Source organism: Aedes aegypti, chromosome 2, assembly GCF_002204515.2.
Source record: "Aedes aegypti strain LVP_AGWG chromosome 2, AaegL5.0 Primary Assembly, whole genome shotgun sequence".
NCBI lineage: Eukaryota > Metazoa > Arthropoda > Insecta > Diptera > Culicidae > Aedes > Aedes aegypti.
Window position 1 is genome coordinate 276,359,714 of NC_035108.1, and position 21,745 is coordinate 276,381,458.

The following is a 21,745-nucleotide window of genomic DNA, read 5'->3' on the forward strand; positions in this document are numbered from 1 at the left end:
GATACTAATATTTTATTACGTAATGTTACTTATATGCTTAATGTCCAATTGTATTTTGAGTTTCTGGTAAGAAAAAGCTTAAAAACTATAGTATTAGCTCCCAAAATAGCGTTTTTTAGTGGCCTGTCTGTTATACATTTCGGACACCAAATATACATTTTGGACACCCTCATGTGAATATAATTTGGACAGGGGCGTTATCTCAATATCCATACAATGGTTTCTTAAAAAGACGATCATAACATAAAATGTTAAGAGTTTACAAGTGACTTAAACATTTTTTTCGCTTATTGGATGTATATATTAGTGATAATCAGTAATTTCATTTAATGCAAGCAAATATCACCAGATTCACGAAAAAACGCCTGCAAGTATGCATGCATGGTACATTCCAGTGTGTTTCATCAGATGGCCAAATTATATCAACTGAACAAAAACCATAATCTATTTTGGACATCACCTGATTTATGCCTCATATACTCATGTTAAGATTTTAGATGAACTTAGCTTAAATTTTGGACATATTTTATCATGTTGCCACTTTTAAACTTTTTATGAATGTCAATGGATTACCTGCTTTGTTCTTATCCACAGTTGATCAGCAGAAGTTTTCTCGTTTTATTTTGTATGGGGAAAGGCATCTAACTTCAAATTTCTCGTAAATGAAAGCATTAATCGAAAAAATATTTGGTAGGTGTGGTAGTCATTATCATTACGTACAACTGGTACCAAATATTTTTTCGAAAAAAGTTCCCAATTTTGAATAATAGTTTGTTAGATCCATTTCGCCATACAAATATTTTTCGCGTTACCTTTTAGCGATTTTTCGTGCATAGACACTAGCGCATGTGCGTTACTGTGCGGTGAGTAGCGAATCAGGCCATGCATGTAACCCATTCTGAGCGCTATTATTGCATTTAATGTATGTTCTTGAAATGCACATCCTCTTGCATTCGTAGGTTTCACAGGTGTTCTTTTGATAGAATTTACAATTTTGATATTTTTGAAGCCAATTTGTAATTGTTATGAAAATGGTCATCATTAATAAGTAGCATAGTGTATTAATAATGCAATACATGATTTCCCGTACATATATTCCTCGCCATTTCATTGGAAATGAGCATAGAACGACTAGCCTGTCCAAATTATATGCATGTCCAAATTATATAAGTTACCCTATATATAAAAAAAATCCTGTGTTACCAGTGAATCATGTGATTTATAAATTCTAAGCGTGTGCAATGCCCTCTGCAAATTTATCCCACCTCATCTAACGCTTCTATGCGTTACTGCTCGTTACTCCACCGCTAACGATGTCCCGAACGTCAAACACTCCGCGGCGCAAACGCTTCCTTAGATCTGTCACTTTCCGCTCTGTTTGCGCGAGATGGCCTCCCTCCTCATCATTTGCGGCTGCTTGACAGTTCCAAACACGCCTTCGCTCGCGCAAGAACCGATTCATCATTCGTAAAGAGAGTCCCGTTTTCGTCGTCGACGTTTTTTTCATCATCAGCCCAAAGTCTGGCCTTTATAATCAATCCTACGCCGCGCAGTTAGTGGAAAAAAGAGGAAAGCAATCCGAATAAAAAAAACGGTGCTGCTGATCATCTTTCACTCCACCGCCGTCAAAGTTCGTCGAGGGAGAAAAACGCTTGTGTCGCAAATTCAGGTTCAGTTCCATTTTAAACTTCAGTGGCAATCGAGAGCAAAATATTCAGTGCTGAAATCTGTACTGCTGCTATCTAATCGTGTGGAGGAAATTAATCGCTTCATTGCTGATTCTTCGGATACGGGTTAGTCGGATTATCATCTTCGATTATCGGGAGGGATGTCCAGCTGCATGGATTTTATCTCAGGGAAAAGGTGGAAGGTTCGCTTGGCCTTTTCTGAGTGATATCTTTTCTGGCTCTGAAAACGCCGATGAAGAAAGTTCAATGAGGCGAAGAGAAAAGTGTGTGCAATGTGGAAAGGAAGAAAATCCTGCCTCGCAAAGCCGAAAAAGTGAAGTTTTTTGCTTGCCTGTGCCTGTGTCTGGTCTGGTGCTGTAAACGTGTGAGAAAAAGAAATGCGGATTTTCTGTATGTCGGAAAATTTCTCCACCTTCGTCGTCACGAGTGAAGGTTTATTTTTTGATTGCCTAGTGGGGAACACTATCAAAAGATGTTCCCGGTGGAACAAGTGGACAATTTTCCGGGCAGCAAACAAAAAAGGATTATTTTACTCCCGGAAGGATTCGACGTCTGGAATCTGGATACCACACGAAGAAGGTGGGAAGAGGAAAGAGAATGGAACGAGACACGCAACTTGTTCTGAAGAAGAAGATACATATGGGTTAGAGCAGGAGGGAAAATAAGTCCCGAGCGTTCGGGATGGAAAGGAATGATCGCATAAAAAAACAAAACGGGCAGGAATCTTTTGCGAAGGGTCAGTGCTGCCAAAAAGACGGAAAGGGTTGGTGGTTTTGTGATAGGTAATAGTATCGATAGACTCAATAGTCTAAATAAGGGGGCCTTGGATCTCCCGTCCCTCTTAAAAATGTGTGATTTTTTTCTAAAAAATATAGACCTATGTGATTTATCCTATATACATATTTTTGGTCAAAACGTCCTATCTGATGTTTTTATAGATTTCAGTGTAATTTCCAAATAAATTGACAAAATTTCATTTCATACGTTGAACTCTATTACACTGCTTCCCTCTACAAGCAACACAGTGGGGAAAAATGGTTTCATTTTGATACAGTTTCAAAATATATTTTCACAACCTTCAAGCTCGATTTACTCGAAATGTGTGAATTGTTAGATAGGCCGTTTTGAAAAGTTACGCAAAAATTCTTAAGCCAAACATGTACTTTGCATAAGGAATTCAAGACCAACAATTGAAAAGGCCTCAAGTCCAAAATGTAAACAAATCGGGATTCTGCTGATTTTAGTGTAAAAGAGTCTATTATGCTTCTCGAGAATTTTTAGCATTTCGATCACTTTCTCTTTGCTTCTAGTGTTCGCGCCAGGGTCTGGTACTAGTTGGGCACTTTGCGAATCTTTTTTGAAAACCGCAGACCCTCGAAAAAGTTGCGCGCCGATCGCTCATGCGCCGAGTTGTGATCAATCAAAACGATTTAAAACGCTTGCTACTTGAAAACAAGAAGGTACGAACATTTTTATTCCATAGGGGTCGTACATAAATTACGTAGCATTTTAGGGGGGAAGGGGGTCTTCTCGAATTTGTGACGATGTGTGATGAGGGGGAGGGAGGGGTTCCAACTTGTGCACGTAGCATTTTGAATAATTTCGTTAAAAAGAGTAGATAAAATTGACAAACAGTTTTTTATCAAACTTCTTTGTCTGTATTTTCAAACTGAACTTAAAAATTCAAACATTCAAAACATCAATATTATAAAATTCAAAAATATCTAAGAAATTTATGATTTTCCTGACAATCAAACAGATTTTATGAAGCAATAAAAAGTTATGTAAATTTGATATTGTATTTGTGTCCAAACTATTTTATTTATAAATTAACAAATTAAAAGTTTAATAAGTTAAGTAAAAATTAATGCTTTATTGACTTGGAAAATATTGCTTTTTTCATATATTAAGAAGACATAGAATCAACTGTTTTCCTTTAATTCACATTTTTTTGTTGGAGCTTTATTTTCACAAAAGAATATATGGTAAATATTAACGTTATTATTATATTTTTAAGTGTTACAGGAGATCTACACTCAGTCAACTCAACAATTCATTTTGATATATCAATGATCTTGATGAAACAGCCTGGATAATAATAATCTGGATGATCTTCCCAGGACTATCAGAATCCACTTTTACCATTGTTTTCAGGATTTTCATGCATTTTATTTTCTTTTAGGTTGTTCATTACAAATTTATTCCAGTATTTCTTTACAAATTCTTTTAATAAAGATGGTGAACTTGAAGTGGGAATCAAAATTTTGAAACTTAAACAGGAAATAAGTTTATGATTTTTGAGCGCAATGGTATATCGAACTATCATTAGTCAGATTACCCTGACGTTTCAGTCTGGAATTAATATCGAAATTTGAATTTCTGGATGTTTCGTTTAAGCCCAATCGCAGAGGAAAACAAAATAAAAAATAAGGGGGGGGAGGGTGCTTGATATGCTACGTATTTTCCAAGCATCGTATATCGGAATTTGTGACAAAATGCTACGAGGGGGAGGGGGGGTGTAAAAAATCAGTGAAAAAATGCTACGTCATTTGTGGACGGCCCCATATGTTTTTTGTCGATTAAACAATTATGGCGCAACAACTCGGCGCATGGGCCACCGGCCTGGACAGTCTGCGGATTAAAGTAAAGATTCGCAATATTTTTACTGAAACATACATTAGCCATTCAAAAATATGCATGAAAGTTGAAAAAATAACATTTTTCTAAAAGGCCCCATCTCATTTCCCACTAACTAGGATATTTATCGCAAATGCGGCCTTTTCTTAAACAGGCCTCATTCCTATATTCAACTGGAATCGAGTTGAGGCCTATTAAACAAACATCCAAATTGCAATTTAGATTGCGAAAAACGTTCCAAATTCACTAGGCAGATGCAAGTTATACTACAGCCGCTCTGCTCTTTATATTATTTTACGCAGCGATTGTCCCAACGGAGAACATTATCAAATTTCCCGTCGGGTTCCTGTGGAGTTATGTATGTTGTACCATATTACCTAATAAAACCTGTGTCAGCCTGTCTGTACTTCACGACTTACTAACAGAAACACGATTTGGTTATAATTGCATGAAAAATAACGTTCAATTGAACTAATATTTTCATACAATTTCTCAACGACACAGTCGCGTAGCACATACATTATGTTCGTAGATGACGATGATTGAATAAATCACATATTTAATTGACCGCATAAATCTTTTCTTGCTGCAGACATTCCCATGTACCTTACTTAACCACTTAACACTCTTCTACACTTCAATTTTCTCATTCTATCATCAATTTTAATGATTTAAAAAAGGCCACATCTGAGGATGGAGAAAAATTAAGCCACAACTAGAAGGCCTCAACACATGTTAGAGTAAACAAAGGCGTCAACTCACTGGCCTCATCAGCGTCGGCCGGCGTCTATGGGCACAAATGAAAAGGGCTCAATAGCTTTTGGTGAAATAAAAGCCTCATTACCTTTAATTCGTTTTTTTTAGTATGATTTTTGGCTAAAATGATAGTAATGATTATTCATTGCCATAAACCGATTTGTTCAGCGACTTTCTGGAGTATAAAATCACATAAAATGCTTAAATTTATAATATAAATTTGATTAATTGTTTGACAAACCAATATTGCGTTTTTCTCATTGTTTTCTTTTTGGAGATGAGGCCTTTTCAATTGTTAGTCTTGAATTTCTCTTTCAAACGATTTAAACTCCTTAAGCTCCCTCTAGCTTTAAAGTAAATGTTCCAATAGTGGAAATTGAAGTATTATTATTATTATTATTTATTAACTAAAAATTTTGAAAGAGGGAAAAGCCCCTTTGATTGATTTCCTTTCGAAATCTTTCTCAAAAAAGCATAAAACCTTTTTATTTTTTCAAAAATACGTTACAAAATTTAAAAAATAAATAAATAAATATAATTAAAGGCTCCGCTCTACTGGATCTGCTCCCATTGCGGATCCAACACACTCAGTGAGCTCAGCTAATTTTCATTCTTTTGCCGAGATCCGCACAGCCGAGCGATCAGCAACTGAGTTTTAGCTGATATATCAGCAAAAAATCAAGTTTGTTTATAGCAGCTCCTGTGGGTGCCGCTGACATCAAACGTCACTTTTTCTGAGTTGTCAGCAAACGAACTTTAACCGAGATTTGCACAGCTGAGATCGGCATTCTGATTTAAGTGTGAATATCTTTCAAGTGAGGTCATCATGGTTACAGGCCATCCACGCGATTCACAGAGCCAATCATTGACATGTCCCATGTGCCAATCCTGAACTTGTTATAACTGAAAATTAAAAAAAAATGAAAACATCAAACATGATAAGACATTTCATATGAATATTTGTATAGAATTTTCAATATAAGAAGACATTCATTTTCCAAAATATCATGAACGAAGTTCTGATAACTAACCTAAAGTGTACGATTTGACAGATAACTTTGAATTATTCTAACAATGTATGTTGGAAAATTAAAGTTTTTTAATTTTACAATCAAACCTTCATGCCAAACACTGTCAAATGCTTTTTCTATGTCTAGAAGAGCAAGACCAGTCAAATAATCTTCAGATTTGTTGGAACGGAGCAAATTAGTTACACGTAAAAGTTGATGAGTGGTCGAATGTCCATGGCGGAATCCGAACTGTTCATTGGCAAAAAATGAATTTTCATTTAAGTGGACCAACATTCTGTTCAAAATTTCCTTTTCGTAAAGTTTACTGATGGAGGAAAGCAAACTGATTGGACGATAGCTAGAAGCTTCTGCAGGATTTTTATCTGGCTTTTGAATTGGTACCTACAACCCTAGCATTTTTCCATTTGTCAGGATAATATTCTAATTTAAAACATTTGTTAAATGTATCAACTAAGAATGATAAGCTACTTTCTGAAAGTTTCTTGATGAGGATGTAGAAAATTCCATCATCGACAGGGGCTTTCATATTTTTGATTTTTTAATACTAGTTCTATTCTTCTTCTTTCTGGCATTACGTCCCAACTGGGACAGAGCCTGCTTCTCAGCTTAGTGTTCTTATGAGCACATCCACAGTTATTAACTGAGAGCTTTCTTTGCCAATTGACCAGTTTTGCATGTGTATATCGTATGGCAGGTACAAAGATACTCTATGCCCTGGGAATCGAGAAAATTTCCAAACCGAAAAGATCCTCGACCAGTGGGATTCGAACCCAGTACCCTCAGCTTGGTCCTGCTGAATAGCTGCGCGTTTACCGCTACGGCTATATGGGCCCTCACTTCTTCCAAATCAGTCTCCCAGGAATTTTCGAAAACGTTCTCTTGATTGAGAATATTTTCGAAGTCCTTCAATTGGACTAGTAAGTCCTAAATTAAAATTGTGCGCACTTTCAAACTGCATAGCGAGTTTTCGAACTTTTTTCTCTAATTAGGGTAGGTGTACCAGTTATGGACATAATGGTTCCCTATTTCGCCATACGTGATAATTTGATTATTTTAAAATTTTTAATCATTCTGTGTGTTTTAGTAGTTTGATATCAAATGAATCTTGATGTTGAAACATTCAAAAATATTAAAAATGTGAAAGTTTTCGGGAAAACACATATGGCCAAATAGGGAACCACTATAGCCATAACTGGTACACTTTCCCTATTACTAACAATTTGTTTTCCTCTTTCAATGCCGATATTGGCTTCTGAGGTTTTTTTCCAAAATTTTAAATAATTTCCAAAAGAGCTTAGAGCCAGGGTCCAATTGATAAATTTTATTTTCAAAATTTTTGTTTTTTATTATGAAAAACGTTTCTTGCGTTGAAATTGCCTTCTCCTCACGTTTTTTAAGACAGATCAAGAGTTCAAGATCATCGTCTATAATCACGGATTCAAATTTTACTTCACATTTTGGAATTGCAATGCTCCTAGCTTCAACAATGAAATTTTGTAAAGTGTCAAGAGCATTGTCAATATCAAGTTTTTTTTGTAAAAAAAAGGTTAACATCAAAATTAAAGTCAATATATGTTTCATATATATTCTAAAATAAATTAATTGAAAGTGGAGCTGATAGGATTGAGAATCTCTTCGTGGGATATTTGAAATGTAACAGGGAAATGATCAGAATCAAAATCAGCATGAGTAACTAATTGGCTACAAAGATGACTAGAGTCGGTTAAGACCAAATCAATCATAGATGGATTTCTAGAAGAGTAGATGAAAAAACCGAATTTAGTAATATACCATTTAATTCCACTAGAGTTTGTATCCTTTGACAGATACGCGTATTTCGACCTCAACTGTAAGGCCGTCTTCAGTGTCGTGTACTAGACTCGACAGAAGTGGAAAAACACGTAGGGCTATCAGGATCTTCTTCTTCTTCTTTCTGGCGTTACGTCCCAACTGGGACAAAGCCTGCTTCTCAGATTAGTGTTCTTATGAGCACTTCCACAGTTATTAACTGAGAGCTTTCTTTGCCGATTGACCATTTTTGCATGTGTATATCGTGTGGCAGGTACGATGATACTCTATGCCCTGGGAATCGAGAAAAATTCCTTTTACGAAAAGATCCTCGACCAGCGGGATTCGAACCCACGACCCTCAGCATGGTCATGCTGAATAGCTGCGCGTTTACCGCTACGGCTATCTGGGCCCCGAAAAAAATATAAAGGATATAAAATTGAAATATCCTGAAGAGCACTCATCAAATAAAATTCCGTCGTTGGCATTACTTTGAGAACTATTCCATGACCGATGTTTGGCATTAAAGTCACCAAAGACAAAAAATTTTAACTTATTGCGAATTAAGTTTCTCAAGTCAATTTGGAGCAAATTAACTTGCTGTCTAGAGCATTGAAAAGGCAAATAGACAGCTTTTAAAGTATATTTACCAAGCTGTGTTTCAGCAGATACACCTAAAGTTTCAAAAACTTTAGTTTCAAATGACGAAAACAGTTTGTTTTATACGATGATATATGATGATTGCAACTACCCCACATGCCCCATCAAGTCAATCATCACAATAAACAAAAAAGTTGGGATCTTTTTTAAGTTTGGATCCAGGTTTTAAATATGTTTCAGTAACAACTAACGAATTCCATCCAAAATGAGTTGGAAAAAATAGAATTCGTGCTCGATAGTCTTTGATTTGGATTAAATTTTGCACATGTTTTTGGTATGGCAGAATGAGTGTTTTCCATAGAAAAATTGATCATTTTGACTCAAGTGTAACTTTTGAAAATGACCTATAAATTTTTGCATGCAACTTATTTGAAAAATTCTAACTCTGAAACTGTTGATTCTAAAGAAAAATTTTCTATGAAGAAGTTGTAGTGAACCGTTTGGACTACAAGAAAAAAATATACACTGAAAAAATATTTTATTTATTTTCATAAAAAAATCAAAAATAAAACTCAAACTTTAAATTACACAAAAACCCCATTTTTAATATTTTTTTAAATTTTTAACATAGAATCACGATAGTATAAAGATGTTTGGGACAAAGTTTCATGATGGAGAAAATTTTAACAAAACGGTTTTTTTAATAACAACTTTTGGTCGATTTTAAAAAAATTGATATTTTGTCAAAATAAATACCTTCTGATGATACAGTTAGCATCTTGAAATGATTCTAAGCCATGATGATTATATGAATAATTTCTCTAGAAGTAGTCATTTTCGAATAATATCGAGTTTAATGCAAACAAATATTATTTAAATATTAAAATAAACCATTTTCATTAGTTATTCGCGATTTTCCATCAAGGAAAAAAGTAAGTGGAAAGAAATATGGTCTTTCATCTCGAAAACGTATTATTATTAATGGAAAATCGCGAATAACTAATAAAAATGGTTTATTTTGATTTTTGTGTAATTTAAAATTCAAGTTTTATTTTTGATTTTTCTATGAAAATAAATAAAATATTTTTTCAGTGTTTATTTTTTTCTTATAGTCCAAACGGTTCACTACAACTTCTTCATAGAACATTTTTCTCTAAAATCAATAGTTTCGGAGTTAGAATTTTTCAAATAAGTTGCATGCAAAAATTTATACGCCATTTTCAAAAGTTACACTTGAGTCAAAATGATCAATTTTTCTATGGAAAAAGCTTATTCTACCATACAAAAAACATGTGCAAAATTTAATCCAAATTGAAGATGGTCGAGTTCTGTGACTGACCGATTTGACATGGAATCCGTCGCTATATGCACGTTATTAGCTGAAAGAAAATTAAACAGCTCGTCCTCCTTAACATTCAAGGATCGAGCATTCCAATTTAAAATACCGTAAAGTGCCGTAATTCAGCGCAGTTAAGGAATAAAACGATTCAAATTGTTAATTAAAAATTAATATTGCATCAACAAAAAAGCTTTATGGGTGGATCGCTAGCAAATCTATTCAAGATTATGGGAAAAATATAAACTAGACTGTATTCATAATTTACCATTGTGATTTTTTTGAAATAGTTCACTGGTTGAAATTGCCTAATTCCGCGCATTTTTTAAACGCTTTTCCATATTCCGCGCAGAAGAATGCCTAATTCCGCGCACTCATGAAACAATCAAATTAACATTAATTTTGATAAGGTGCTGCATCCATTAGTTACGTAACACTTAAAATTGAAAATTTTCAATCCCCTCCCCTTCCGTAACACTTTTTATATGAGAATACGTAGAGTTTTGTATGACCCGTAACTTTTTAGTCTACGTTCAGTTTTTTTATTAACTTTTTGTCTATCACATGAAATAAAGATAACCAAAACCGTGGCATTGGTACGTGTGAATTTCGTCTAGGGGAAAGTGGGGCAATTTGGCCATCTTAAGAAAAGTCGTAATAATTGAAATTTTTAGATCAATACACTAGATACGCACGATTTCCGTCGTCTTAAAAAAAAACACGAATGAATTTTTCGTCGATTCTTCTGTCGATGGGGTGATATGAGCACCCTATTTTATGTTGTGAAATTATCCCATAGAATCTAACAATTTAATTATTTTATTCACTGAACTGGAAAGTTTAGAAATGAAATACTCTTTCGAAATCTACTGAGCTCATATTTGGCTTAAATTTGCTTCTTATTGCATAGTTTTAGACAATTCGGTCGAGAAAAAAACCCCATCTTCTTCTTCTTCTTGGCATTAACGTCCTCACTGGGACAGAGCCTGCTTCTCATCTTAGTGTTCTTATGAGCACATTCTTTGTCAAAGTTGTCTTTTGCATTCGTATATAACGTGTGGCAGGCACGATGATACCTCATGCCCAGGGAAGTCAAGGAAATTTCCACTACGAAAAGATCCTGGACCGACCGGGAATCGAACCCAGATACCTTCAGCATGGCTTTGCTTTGTAGCAAACTGCACTGTTCATACAAAACAAGGACCAGTTCGCATTATTGCTTAAAATCAAAGGGTTTTAAGCAAATCAATTAATGGTATCCACTAATGCCACGGGTAACTGAAACTTATTTTTTTAAGCAAAAAGAAACCTCAGAAGAACCTAAGGGTCATTTATAAATTACGTCACACAAAATATGGCCATTTTCAATCCCTCTCCCCCATGTTATCATACTTTTTGTATGGAGGCTTCGTAAATTATGTAGAGATCGTAAAGTTTCCGTGAATCATTTCCCGAGAGTGTGTCGTAATTTGTGGGGTCTTCTACAAATTACGACCTGTTGAACATGTGAACGATATGTTGTTTTTGCAATAATTCTATATGGATAGTATAATATAAATAAGAATCATAAACAAGTATACATTGCCAATGTTATGTGTGGTTCATTATGCTAAGTAAATTTTGTGCGCACAGATGTACACACTTAATTCAGAATGCCGAATCTCGGCTAATTTCAACCGAGATTTGCACAGCCGAACTCGTGAAAAAATCAATGTGTGTATAGACTATTTTGTTGGGGCTGTGCGTAAACCACGTGGTATTTTTCCCTGTAAGGGACCGTCCATAAATGACGTAGCATTTTAGGGGGAGGGGGGAGTCTACGATTTTGCTACGAACCATGTATTAAGTATGGGAAAATAAACTATGAAGGGGGAAGGGGTGTCAAAAATCAGTCAAAAGACGCTACGTCATTTATGGACGCTGCCTAAGTGGGTTTTCCCTGTATTCCGCTTGTACATGAAACGTATGTATGCATGAAGTTACTTTTCAGAGAAATAGACAGATGTGAAGACGGATATAACATGTTTTACTTGTCTGTTGTTATACGAATAACAGTGCGCGCAATTAGGGCGTTATGGAAAAAAGACGTAGCCTAATTCCGCGCTATACTTTTTTGAATAAAACTCAATAATTATGGTAAAAATAAAACATTTTTAATAAAGAAATCGCGTTTGTTGTTGTCCTACAGTCTTAGCGCGGACGCTAAGAAAATTAGAAAAATAACGTCTACTCCGACGGGCCTTCTCTGTTTATTTTTTTATGCCGCGAAAAAATGCCTTATTTGCTTTTATTTGTGATTCAAACTTATTCTTAATCAAAGTAGCCTCGAAAAGCATCAAAAGTTGCTGAAATATTAATGTGTATTTCCATATATAAATAATTTTGTATGAAATGCGCGGAATTAGGCACTGCGCTGAATTAGGGCACTTTACGGTATTTAAATAATTATTTATTGGATCCATTACAAAAACGTAATCCAATAACAATTTGATTAGTAAAATTTACACCAACTTGGACTGCTTCAGTCATAGTGGTGGCTTTGAACATTGCATCAATCATAAGATTCAATTGTTCAGTTAGAAAATTAAAATCAGAGGCAGACATATCACTTGAAGTGGGTACATTTGATGATTTTCCGTTAGAATTTTCGGCCCGGTTCCCATGTCACACGGACATCGAACATAAGTCTAGCTTTTTCTAAAGCTTTAATATTATTTAGTTCTTTTTTGTTAAAGTGAACTAAATAATATTCTTGAGAAAGCCCTTTTCGAACAATGCCAGATTGGGTTCTCTTTTTAATAATGATTACTTGGACTGGGGAAAATCCGAGTAAATCATTTATTCAATTTTTGATCTCTTCTGGTGACTTATAATCACTTGATAAGTAAAAAAAAATTGTGCTTCTTCTCTTCAAGATGTTTGAGAAGAAGTTCGCGATCTTTCAGAGTTTCCGAAAAAACACGTCAGTCTCCTTCCTTTGCGATTTGGAAGGAAACCTTGATTCCTCTAATGAAGTTCAAGATCTCCTGCCTAAATCCCCCAAATTCCGAACAACTGACCACGATAGGTGGCACTCTTTGCACTTGAATCGAAGAGCCTGGGCTAGAGGCTGCTTCTATTTGGTGTTCGGAAAATTTGTCTAGAGCATCGAACTGATTGCTCATTTCGATGCAATTAAAAACATTATCCATTTCACCCTTGCAAGCAAGTTCGCATTCCGGAGAAACGTCCTTTCTTCCATTCTTGCCACGTTTAGTGACAGTTTTAAATCCCACTTTTTTGGAAGGAAGTTGTGAATTCAGAGATTCACCCTTCCTTTTGATTGTAGTTGCAACCATGCTTAGTGAACAAACGAAAGAAGACGTAACATTCGAAAGGTTTTTTTTCCCAAGACGGTTTCCAAGAAGGATTATCATCGCTAGTTTTCGCTAACGGGTCCAACGAAAAATCGAAGGCACGGGTCCAAACAAGGATCGTAAAGGGATCAATAGTAGAAAAATAGTACTAAAAAGTACTGTTTTAGTGGCACTGAAAAGTACCGTTTTTTTTTTATTTTAGCACTGAAAAGTACTATTTTTGTAGCACTGAGAAGTACTGTTTTATTGCTTTAGGTAGTTTTTTTTACGGTTTTACGGTTCGCGTTGTGTGAGTGCGAAAAGATACCCGTGTTCAGTCGAGGATGGCTTATCAACTGGTAAGCTCGTTTCATGCTTATAATAACAACATTTTTTCATTACACTTAGTCAGGGTGTCTACTACCTGAAAAAACCTGGAATTATCAGGGAATTTTATTCAACCTGGAAACACCTGGAATTCTCAGGGAATTTCGGCTACACTCAGGGAAAATATTTCAAACCAGTGATACGTGGTAGAATATGTCCTTTCTGTAACACAAAATATCTTTATTCGAAAAAATCGCTATTACAACACCACTTGAGATATTCAGTCATATAATTTTTAGTTATTTTCATTTATTCCGAATACAACTTGGCTAAATAAGGAAGTTCGACTTAGGATTGCTAAAATGGAAAAGGCAAGTACGATTCCCTGTTCCAGTTGGGTATATTTAATGAGCATAATTAATTTTGTAGGAAAAGATCAAAGATTACAACAGGTACGAAAACTAGTATATTTTCAGGTAAGCAGCCTTAAAAAAGCGGCTTACTATTTTAACGCATGTCTCTAAAAAGTGTCTATTTTTGGTTGAGGTCTCTAAAGACATTTTAATCAATATGGTCTCTAAAGTAACTTTTTTGCCTTAAACCCTCTCTTTCCCATGCTTTCCAGAGTTCCGATAATTTTTGACGAACTTGAGACAAACCGAACCAGATCAATACTATGCATTAGTTACTAGATTATGATTCTACACCAATCAGATTAATCCAGAAGTCAACTAACTCTTTGAAAAGTAAAACTATTGGTAAACAATCAATTTACTATTGTAAAACAACCAACAAATTTTAAAGTGATTTTGTAAAAATAAACTATTTGAAACATTATTCGTTTAATTATTTTATATAAAAACGCTATTTAATAAAGAAATAATAGATCAAAGTCATGGGAAGGAGAGGGTTAATCTGCTTGCAGCGAATTCTGGTGCAACATTCTAGAGGCTCCAGAAAAATCTTCAGAGACTATTAGGTGACTATTTCTCCAGAGATTCCTTCTGGAATACTTCCCAGAGCTCCACCAGGGATTCCATCAGCAATTTTTCAATGGATGCTTAGAGGAATTTCTTAAGAATTTCAACTGACTGCAAAGACTTGGTCGACGCCTAATCAACAATATGAGATCTGCTAAAATTGCACTTCGAGAGTAAACGGAAACTCCCATCCCTTATTCATTTGGATCGAAGTGCAATTCTTACCAGTTCCGATCAATCACGGAGTAGAAACCATTGACATGTACAGTCAGTATATGATATGCTATGCTATTATTATGTACATATAAAAATAAATTTAAATTAAATTCTTGATTGTAAATTTACAATCTTTGCGATTTACATAACGTAAAAAATGATTTTTTTGCTGAGTAGCAATGTTGAACAAAAAACCTGTTCTATTATTTTTGTGACGATTAATCAACATGATAAACTCCCAAAGAACCGAAAAAAAATCGAGTATTTCCGTGTTCACGATATCCTCATCCGTCCATTTCCTCAACATCATCGCATTTATTCAATTAGCAAACTTTCGTAATCCGACTGCAGTGCACGCTTCACCGACACCTGGCACCACTGACGCTCTGGTTGGTGATACGTACGTGCCTCGTCGGGTGTTCTTCTCTCGCACACTTGCCTACCAACAATAAGAACAACACTTACCATCCCAGCTGCTTCTGCTTCTGCTGTTTCGGCTGTTGGTGATTTGGTCTGGTCTGGTCAGGTCCGGAGTGCGGTCGGTTGGGCTGGTTGATAGACAGCGGAACGGCCGACCAAAGCGATAGCCTCGTACAGTCTCAATTAAAGACGAGGAATAAATTCTCAACTCATTTGAGAATGCTAGAAAATTATCGCAAATATTTTGGTGGGGTGGCATATATCCGAACAATTCTTTCTGAATACTTGAATAATTGCTCGACTTTTACTAACCACGCTTAGTACGGGGCGTACCTTACCCGAGCGGTTAGAATCCGCGGTTACAAAGCAAAGCCATGCTGAAAGTGTCTGGGTTCGATTCCCGGTCGGCTCAGGGTCTTTTCGTGATGGAAAGTTCCTTGACTTCTATGAGCATAGAGTATCACCATACTTGTCACACGATATGCGAATGCGAAAATGGCAATTTTGGTAAAGAAAGTTTTCGATTAATAACTGTGAAAGTGCTCATTGAACACTAAGCTGAAAAGCAGGAATTCGTTCAAAATGTCTTCAGCAATTTCATAAGCGAAAACAAAAGGAATTTCTCCAGAATTTGCTTTAATAAATTATCCAATAAACCAACGCTATGACCTTCAGTAGTTTCCCCAAGAATTACCGTAAAAATTTGGATATTATTCTACGATTTCCTCCAGGTAATGTTCCTGCTTCTTAAATTGATGTTCTTGGATATTTGCCAAAGAATATGGTTTACAGTATTTCTTCCACGAAAACACACACAGTTTCATTCCAAATTTTCTTGAAGAAATTCGTTTAGGGATTTTTTTCAGAAAACCTAACAAGAATTCTCCCAGAAGTTCCACGTCGTTTGTTTTCTAATTAGTTTTCCGGTCATTTTATGAGCGATTCTTCATAAAGTTCTTCCAGACATTTCTCTATAAACTCTCCAGCATTCAGTGCAGGAATTATTCCTGCAATCCTACAAAACACTTCTTGGGTTATTTTTCTAGTAAATTTTCCATGGATTAATTTGACCTTCATTTATTCAGAGACTGTTTCCGATGATTTTCAAGGAATACCTTCATAAACATCTGCAGCATATTATCCAGAAATAAGATTGTTTTTTCATTAATGAACTCAGAAATTTACCCAGTGATTATTTTAATATTTTTTCTTTGTTTAAGTGCCTTTTCGCCCACGGTGAGTTCGCAACTTATTCAGAAATTACTTCAAGACTACCTGGAGAGTCCAGCATTTCTTTTGGAGATCCTTGCAGGAGTTTATCAGGGATTCAGTATTACTTTTCGTTTGGTCAGAGATTACTTTAGGATTTCATTTCCCGGTTTTTCTCCAGAGATTTCTGAAAAAAAAATCCTTGTCAATTCTCTGCAGACATCCCTGCTATAATTTCTGATTAAATTCTTCGAAGGTATCTTAAGAGGAACCTTCGAATTTATTTGTAAAGGTTTTCCTAAAAAATCTACTTGAAATCTTGAAGAAATCTTGAACGAAAATTTTTGAGGAAATTCTAATGAATCCGTTGTACCGTCTCTGGAATATTTTTTACAGCAATCTTAGAGTAAATCCTAGGGAAAAGTATGGAAAATCAATTAATGAACCCCTGAAGAACTAATGTCTTCCTTGAGTAAATTCTGAAAGAATCGTTGGATTTGCTCGAGAAATTCCTGATGATCCCTGGAATTATCGTTAGAAAAAATCCAGGTTGAATTTTCGAAGGCACGAAGGCATCCTTATAATGCATCTGTAGTGAAACACTAGATTTTCTCCTGTAGAACTCTTCTGAGTAATACATGAAAGATTTTTTTGAGAAAACACAAGTTAATTTCTATAAAACTCCCGGAGTAAATCTCGTATTCAATTTGCTTACCAGCATGATGGTATCTTTGCTCTAAATAAGGCCTTCCTTAGCCGAGTGGTTAGAGTCCGCGGCTACAAAGCAACGCCATGCTGAAGGTGTCTGGGCTCGATTCCCGGTCGGTCCAGGATCTTTCGTAAAGGAAATTTCCTTGACTTCCCTGGGCATAGAGTATCATCGTACCTGCCATACGATATACGAATGCGAAAATGGCAACTTCGGCAAAGAAAGCTCTCAGTTAATAACTGTGGAAGTGCTCATAAAACACTAAGCTGAGAAGCCGGCTCTGTCCCAGTGGGGACGTTAATGCCAAGAAGAAGAAGAAGAAGAGAGAAGAGAGATCATTGAGAGGAAGTGGTATTCGAATTACACGCCAAGCCGTTCTCATAGAGAACGTTAGCCAAAGAGGTAAGCGGCCTCTAGACGACCACGATATTGATATTTTTATTGCCAACACTTTTCCTCAATAGTTTCACCGAGTTTAGTTTGGGTCTACCACGTGGGATGGCTTCGCACAAAACTCGTTTGTTTTTTTATGATGTGTTGCTGATGTGAAAATCGTTGTCTTCCAGTGTTCGACATAACTAAAACGAGAAGTTAAAAGACAATACTATACGCCCGGTTTATATTTCCTCCTATCAAAACGCGACTGATATAGCGGTGTGATGTCGAGCAAAAAGGAGAAAGAACGAAACGGAATGTCACTATTCCTGTTCTTTCGCGACGACGGCTGACTTGGTCGATGTCATCTTCGTTTCTCCATTCTTCCCGAGACCGAACTCCACCCAACTCTTCCTTTGGTCGACCATCCTGCTGATGATGACGAAGACGACGGAGGGCAGTCGTCGGCCAGTTGGCAGTGAGTAGGAGTTCCTGCTCTGACACTCAAACGATATGGACTGTATCAAAAAGAATTTAGCAACTTGTCGTTGCCTTTAGATGGGCGTCTAATACTCCCGAAAGAGGTCCACGAGATTATTTAGTTGAAATCGAATTCACATTAACTTCTACGTCCGTGAGTCCTCTCGTGGCGTAGGGGTAACGCGCCGCATCCCGCAAACAGGGAGTCGTGAGTCCGATTCTCACCGAGAATACTTTTAACTTTTTCGAAAATTTCACTACAATTTGTTCATTTAATCCAATTGCAAATTATATGTAATGTTAAGTTTTTTGATAGTTGTTAAAACTCCCACTCGGCTGGTTAGTCGTAAACGTTACATAATAAAAAATAGTATCTTGAATTTTGCTAACTTGCTTTCTGTACAGTCCTTTTGACATAGTCCGGTGAGGATTGCGGACCACGATCCGTACAAACCCGACCGCGCTTCCACACCTTTACGTGATGGGTCTAGGGAGTCAATTTTCGCAGTGTTTGCAACGTTGACCATCGTTATCGCCCTTGCTGCAAACCCAGTCGTGGAACAATGACGAACACCAAATGGGACAACGCTGACCGTTTGATCTATTTCCGAAAGTAAAGCGTTTGGTTGGGAGTGAGTTTCCCTTTTCTTATCCAGGCGGGATTGAGTTGAGTGGAAAGTTGGGTCACAAAGAACGGGGATTTGAGAATGGGGAAGTTGCTATTAACAGAAGCAACACATCTTTCTTCTTGCACGGTCGAACAGGTCCGGACGCGTCTCATCCGTATCGGAGTTTCTTAATTTTAGTGTTTTGTTAAATCAATGCCCAGCACTGTGGGCTGAAAGGATACAATCCAAAAATGCTATGTTCAATGTTCATGTCGTATTCAGAGCAGGTACAAGCTATAATATTGTTAGATATAAGGTACACCGGGCAAGTTGAAATGGCTGGGGCAATTTGCAAAATATCATAGTGAAACTTAATGATGATGAGAAATTTAATAACAGCACTTTTAAGTTAGCAGATGAACCAAATGTTTAGGAAAGAAAAAACCATTCTCCCTGGGATTCAATCAAAAATCCACCAAAGATTTCTCAAAGGATGCTTAGAGAAATTTATGCAGAATTTTCTTCAGGCAATTTTGAGTGTCCCACGCTGATTCCTTTGGAAATAATCACCGGGACAGCTTTAGGTCCTATTCCTTCATAGATTATATCAGTAATTCTTCCACCGTTTTTTTCAAGAACTATATGAGCTCTTCCAAAAATCACTATAGGAATACCGTTAACAGGAACTCATCCAGGAAAACCATAAAAGAATTATTCCAAGGTTTTTAAAGAATCTCATTTGGGGGTTTTCCAGTAAATTTAATAAAAATTCTTTTGTGGATCCCTATTTAGTTTTTTATATATAATTTATTAATACCGATATACGTACAATAAAAATACAATAATATTAGTAACATTCGTGGATCTTTTAAAAATTTTCAGAAATTCTTCCAGGGATATCATTCGAATAGCCTTTAAAAAATGTTCATCGGTTTAATAAATTCGTCCAAAAATAGGTGATATATCACGAAGCGAAGTGTTACGGTCCTACGAAACTGATAGCGATAAAAATTACGGGATGCTTTACAAATGTCTGGGTTTTATTCGGACTTATTCTGATGCCACAGTCGCTATAAATTCTAATGTACTATTCTTTTTGTATATTTTGTGGTAATCGTTGGGTTGCAGTGTTACCCCAGGTTCCACACACATTCCTCAAATTTTCTCCAAAACTTAATGCAGGAATTTGCACAGCATTTCATATAGCAATAACTAGAACAACTTTCCCCAGATTTCTCGGAGTAATTTGTCGTAGATTTTAAAATAGAATATTAGCTTTAACTTGTAATATTTCGATTTATTTCCTCTTACTCTTATTTTTATTCATTACTTTTACTATGAAAACAGCTGATCATTTTACATTTCGCGTTTATTTGCTATAATGTATTAAAATTACATTTTTTTGTGTGACTTCGGTTGACCGACATTTCGCGGTAAACAATTCCGCGGTCAACCAATTCGCAGTGTACCATTTCGCGGTTTGTATCGTTTGGCGGTTTACCGTTTTACGGTTAGTACCATTTTGCGGTATGCCGTTTCGCGGTGTATACCATTTCGCGGTGCGGTTTTTCCTACGAGATGCACTGAAAATTGTTAGCATTATCACTAATAATCAAAGGCGCGGGAAGCGGATAGGACAGTTTTTGTACTACGCACAAAAATACCTGGGTAGGACAGTCAAAGAATTGTCCTACCAACGATTCAAAAAAAAAAACAAGACCATCAGAAAGCTTGTCAAAAAAATTAAACTATTTATCATGTATACATGCAACTATCGATCAACGTCGTACTTTTTCTTATGGAGGATAGAAGCCACGAAAAGGACTTTCATGATGGTCTCATGCATAGTATAGCGTGAAAAGATTTGTGCATAACCCCCAAAAGTTCTGGCTCGTGAAAAGAACGATTGATATATATATATATATATATATATATATATATATATATATATATATATATATATATAGTAAAAATTCTGGGAAACTAACTGTATTAATTGCTAAAGAAACTTTTTTACCGTTACAAATGGAACAATCGTCTATGGCATTTCTGAACAAATCAATGCATGGTTTCTTAAAAATATCTACGGCCAATTCTGTATATGCTCTGTGACAAATTGCGGGAGCATTCCTTGAAGTAATTCTTGAGCAGTTTCTGGAACATCCATAGAGCGTTATCAGGAGTTTTTTGAAGAATCTTTGGATAAAGTAATGGATTGATCTAATACCAGTAGCATCGAGTTATACACAGCACGAGTGTGATTTCTAAACGTGCGATCACTCTTGAAATAATCTGTAAAAGCATCGCTGAGTCTCTTGACAATTTTCAGAGCCATTTCTCTAGAACTCCCATAGCGCACTCTTTAGAAGTTCAGAAATTTTTAGAAGTAGTTTTGAGTTAATTCTAAAAAAATAGATCAAATTCTTACTGATATTTTATGGATCGAAGTGAGCCATGCTGACAATCGGACGCGAAAATTTTTCGCTGCCGTCAAAAATGTGTTGTTCTACCTATTTATTGTATTTAAATGTTGAAGTTTTATTATTGAAAGTTTTAGTCCAAAGTAGTGACAAGTAAAAACGAATTGTGATTTGAATTGTGTTTCGGGTGCCGTGATCCAGTTCAGCTGGATTTTAGATGCCGTGGTGCTCGGGTCGAAACATATTTTTCCATCCGAAGGTTACAGATGGCACATGTTTTATTGAACCAATCCGGTGAGTTTGTTCCATTATTTTATGAATCCCATTTTGATAGGTATTGGATCGATAATTGTCTTTGGATGGGTTCGCTTCCCAACCTTCTCCTCCGTAGCGCTTATAAGGGTGTCGCTGAGTCGGTGGTCTCTCATTAAGTAAGTGCTACATCAACATTTCCTTTCCCTATACCAAGTTACGGTATAGATGGGCGTGGTCGGGAATAGGAATATTCATGCTTTTGATAATATTGTCCAAGATTGGGCCAAGGTTTACTCCCCAGCCTTGTTCCTGAAAGCAGTCTGGATGAAATTATCAAATTACACATGAATGTTTCCTACTGATATTTTACGGTATCATGATTAAAAAAATTAGAGCGGATTATGATTATTTTCTGAATGATTTTTTTGCAGATTTGTTGAAGAAATTCCAGCGAATTATTTTAAAGAGTTTCTATGTGATAATACATTTTCCAAGTACATTAAGTTTTTCTTCAAAGTATTTGCGATTACCCGAGTCACTTAGTGCAAAGAAAATAAAAACAACATAAATTCACA

General features: G+C 36.0%; 1 protein-coding gene across 4 annotated transcripts in view; it reads left to right on the plus strand.

Moving 5' to 3' along the window:
• The first annotated feature begins 1,401 nt into the window (after positions 1-1,401).
• LOC5572662 (nuclear receptor-binding protein homolog) overlaps positions 1,402-21,745 on the plus strand; it is a 217,890-nt gene continuing 197,546 nt past the window's right edge. For 2 of the 4 annotated variants that reach the window (XM_021845141.1, XM_021845140.1), the window contains exon 1: positions 1,402-1,793. The gene's annotated coding sequence lies outside the window, so the exon portion shown is untranslated. The remainder of the gene's footprint in view (positions 1,794-21,745) is intronic. The other 2 variants (XM_021845143.1, XM_021845144.1) reach the window with 2 other exon arrangements.